At 36.2% G+C, this 4,688-nt stretch overlaps 1 long non-coding RNA gene across 1 annotated transcript; it reads left to right on the forward strand.

The window, feature by feature from the left end:
• The first annotated feature begins 205 nt into the window (after window positions 1–205).
• Window positions 206–1,552, forward strand: LOC148686140 (uncharacterized). The gene is made up of 4 exons (XR_015948826.1): window positions 206–317; window positions 420–471; window positions 595–628; window positions 973–1,552. It is a non-coding gene; the product is annotated as an uncharacterized LOC148686140 (long non-coding RNA).
• The last annotated feature ends 3,136 nt before the right edge of the window (window positions 1,553–4,688 follow it).

Consider the following 4,688-nt stretch of genomic DNA (forward strand, 5'->3'; position numbering starts at 1 on the left):
AATACCACTCACATTGCTGTAATCAATAAAGTTGTGGCCTAAATTTTGCCCATTAACCTTTAAACTGAAATCCTGTCTCAGTGCGTTTTTATTATTCGGGTGTGTGTGTGTGTGTGGTGCCCCAAGGAGAGTACTAACTGTGAGCCCCATTTCTCACATTTTGCTTTTTGTTTTCTAGGCTTTCCAGGCTGAGGCGAGCCCTTCGCCTGTCTCGAAAAAACAAAGTTTCCCCCATCCCAATGTCCTCTCCCTCGCCCACCACCTGCCCCTCCACCTGTGCCTTACCCTGTGGACCCCTGTTCAAAAAAACCAAAAAGGTAAGACCCTGCAGCCAGTCCCTAAGCTTTCTTAGGAAAGGTCTCTGTCTGAGGCCTATTTTGAGGTTTAAGAAAATAATCTTATTGCATGTTTCCCTCTAGGCCCCAAATTCCTCCTCCCCTCCAGTGGAGATGAAAACCAGAAGATATGAAGGTAATGTTTATTTCCATGTCTACACTGAGAAAGTCTCTCTCCCTCTCCCCCCCTCTTTGTGTGTATGTGTGTGTTTGTGTGTGTAAGAAAGTCTAACCCCACCTTCTCTTCTTTTCCTTTCAGAACAACTCATCCTGGAAGATCTGGAGGAGGACGGGTCAGTAACCTTTTTCATCCCTCAGACCATGTGGTGGGCCGGACTATATTTGGGGGGAGGGTGAATGAATTCCTATACCCCACAAATAACCCAGAGATGCATTTCAAATAAAAGGACACATTTTACTCATGGAAAAACACGCTGATTCCCGGGCCAGATTGAGAAGGCGATTGGGCTGCATCCTGCCCACGGGCCTTAGGTTGCCTACCCCTGACTTGGAGGAAGTGCAGTAAGAGACTGGGCGGCAACAACTTAAGGCAGAGCCGGGGGGCCCTATAGAATTATGCTGCAAACAGTTCTGGGCTGTTGTAAAGTTTTGCTTCTGTGCCTTTCTTTCCTTGAAGGTGAAAGCTTGCAGAGATGAGGACTTCCGGTTTTACCGCAGCCACGATCGGCCACGCTCCGGAGGGGAGGGGAGAAGGTCAGTCCGATTGAGGAACAACAAGAGGAGAAGGAAGATGAAGTAGACCCAAGCAGTTCGGAGGACGATGAGGGAGAAGAAGAAGAAGAAGAAGAAGAAGAAGAAGAAGAAGAAGAAGAAGAAGAAGAAGAAGAGGAGGAGGAGGAGGATGGAGTTGGAGAAGAACATCTGGATGAAGAAGGGACTGCCAAAGAACAGGGGGAAATATAAGAAGTAAGAATGCACTAAGAGATAAAGTTGTAGAATAGATGAGGGAAAAGTGAGGGAGGGGGAAATCTATTTTTTAGCTTCAACTAAGAGTAAGATGGTAATAACTCCCCATATATATGTATATATTATATTCTTAAGAGTTGGAAGCCAGCTGTTCTTTTGCCAAAGACAAACAGAAGCATTTCCAAAGTACAAAGTTTTTTAGAGGGAGAGATATTTTTTTATAATTAAATTTTGAATAAAGTTTTCCAATAAAGTATATTTGAAACAAGATGAAACTCAAATTATTCTCATGGAATGTGAATTGGTTAAATGATATATAAAAAAAGAAACAAGGTGGGTCACATATTGAAAAAGTTAAATTTAGACATAATTTGTTTGCAAGAGACCCACGTTAATAAGAGACATGAAAGGATATTGGTTAACCCAAGTTTGGGTAAAGAATTTATTGCAGCAGTCAGATGATAAAAAGAAAAGGGGAGTTGTAATTTACATAAAGGAGAAATGGGAACCTAAAATGATATGGAAAGATAAAGAAGGGAGGGTGATAATAGTGGAAATCATAATTGGGGGGGGGGGGAATGGATGATAATAGGAATATATGCACCAAACGGAAGTAAAGTGAGTTTTTTTCATAAAATAGAGGGGGAAAATGTTGGAACATATGGATAAACAAATAGTGGTAATGGGGGATTTCAATGGAATAACCAATCCAGAGCTGGACAAATCAAATAGCAAAGGGAAAAAGAAAGGAAACAAATTACCCAAAAACTTTTTTGATATGACAGAAAATTTGGAATTGATCGATACATGGAGATTTAAGCATCCAGTCGATAAGGAATTTACATTTTATTCAGCACAATATAAGACCGCAAGTAGAATTGATGGAATTTGGGTATCAAAAAACATAAGTACTAGAATTGGAAAAGTGGAAATTTTACCAAAAACAATATCAGATCATAATTCAGTAATGACATTAATAGAAGATCAAGAAATAGAAAAAAATAAAAGATGGAGAATGAATGTTTTTTTTGTTAAAGAAGGAAAAGGTGTTAGAGGGTGCAAAAAAATTAATGAAAGAATTTTTCGAGATAAATTGTAATGGAGAGGTGAATTTGCGAACGGTATGGGAGGCCGGAAAGGCCGTAGCCAGAGGTTATTTTATTAAACAAAACAAAATAGAGAGGGTAAGACGGGAAGAACAAAAAACTAAATTATTGGAGGAGATTAAAAGAAAAGAAATTTTTTTATACAAATCAGGAAAAAAAGAAGTAAACCAAGAGATCAAAATTTTGAAAATAGAATATGAAAAATTGATTGAGGAAGAAAAATTATAGACCAATATCATTATTGAACTGTGATTACAAATTATATGCCGGGGTATTAGCGAATAGAATAAATTTAATTTTGAATGGGATAATAAATGAAAATCAAGCAGGCTTTGTTAAAGGGAGACAAACAAAAGATAACATCAGAAATATAATAAACATTCTAGAATATTTGGAAAGTGATAGTAGTAAAAGTACCGCACTGTTATCAGTCGATGCGGAGAAAGCATTCGTCAACATATCATGGCGGTTTTTAGAAATTGTGCTAGGGGAATTAGAATTGGGAGATAAATTGACAAAGGCAATTGGAAATATATACAAAAATCAAAAAGCAAGGATAGTGATCAATGGGAAACTCACGGAAGAAATAAAAATATTTAAAGGAACCAGGCAGGGATGCCCTTTGTCCCCAATTTTGTTTATAATCATTTTGGAAACATTAATGAACAGTATTAGAGGAGACGAGAAAATTGAGGGAATAAGAATTGGGAAAAACAGATACAAGGCACGAGCATTTGCTGATGATGTGATCATCACAACGGAAAACCCAATAGAATGTGTACCCAGGGCAATAGAAAAAATCAGAGAATTTGGAAAATTGGCGGGCTTTAAAATAAATTGCAAAAAGAGTGGATTATTACTAAAAAATCTAGGAAAAAAGAAAAAAATTAAGCTGCAGGAATTGACAGGGATAGAAATAAAGAAGAAAATAAAATATTTGGGTATAACCATGACAGCAAAAAGTATTGATCTATTCCAAGAAAATTATGAGAAGACCTGGAAAGAAATTAAAAGAAAATTAGAAATGTGGACCAAATTAAAATTATCAATGTTAGGGAGAATTTCGGTTATTAAAATGAACATTTTACCCAAATTAATGTATTTATTTCAAAATTTACCAATTCTAGGAGGGGGAAAATATTTTAAAGATTGGCGGAGAGAAATAATGAAATTCATATGGAATGGGAAAAGAGCTAGAATTAAATATAAAATTATGATAGATTCCAAAGAAAGAGGAGGATTTGGTCTACCAAATTTAGAAATGTATCATGATGCGGCAGGGCTGGTTTGGATAAAGGAATGGATGAAGTTAGAAAACAATTTACTATTGGATTTGGAAGGCGCTGGATTGGGATCAGGATGGCACTTCTACATGTTAAAAGATAAAATGAAAGATCACAATATATTTTTGAGTAACATAATAAGGAAATCGTTATATAGGATATGGAAGAAATATCAGAGAATATTGGAACATAAAACGCCATGGTGGGTGTCGCCATTTGAAATAATATCAGTCAGAAAAAGAAACACGGAAGTAAGATGGCCAACATATAAAGAATTATTATTTGAAGAAACGGGAGGAGAATGGAAATTAAAAGAATATGATAAGATCAAAAAATTTTGTAATGTGTGGCTACAATATTTTCAAATTAGACAACGCTTTCAATTGGATAAAAAGGTGGGATTCGAAAGGGAAATGTCTAAATGTGGAAAATTTTTGTTAGAAGGGAGGGGAAAATACATTAAAATTATATATGAATTATTATTAGAGTGGGAAACCAAGGATGAAATGACGAAGGATACAATGATTAGGTGGGCCAAAGATTTTGGGAGGGATATCACAATTGATAGATGGGAAAATTTGTGGAGGCGGGATTTGAAATGTGTTTCAAATTATGATTTAAAAGAAAAAATTTTTAAAGGTCCAATATAGATGGTATTTGACACCCACCAAGGTAGCTAAAATGTACAAAGGAGCAAGCAATGCATGTTGGAGATGCCTAAAGGAACCGGGAACCCAATTACATATCTGGTGGCAATGTGAGAAAATAAAAAAGTTTTGGGATGATGTATATAACGAACTGAAAAAAATCTTAAAATACCCCTTTAAAAAAGATGCAGAAATGTTTATATTGGGATTGTTAAGCAATGAGATAAAGGAAAAGGATAGGTGTTTAGTTATGCACGCAACAGCGGCCGGCAGACTACTTGTCGCAATCAATTGGAAAAGTGAAAAAATACCAAAAAAGGAAGACTGGATAGAAAAGATAATAACATACCAAAATTTATCAATCAAAGCGGGCAGGCAAAAAGGTATAAA

Source organism: Zootoca vivipara, chromosome 3 (genome assembly GCF_965207765.1).
Source record: "Zootoca vivipara chromosome 3, rZooViv2.hap1.1, whole genome shotgun sequence".
NCBI classification, from domain to species: domain Eukaryota; kingdom Metazoa; phylum Chordata; class Lepidosauria; order Squamata; family Lacertidae; genus Zootoca; species Zootoca vivipara.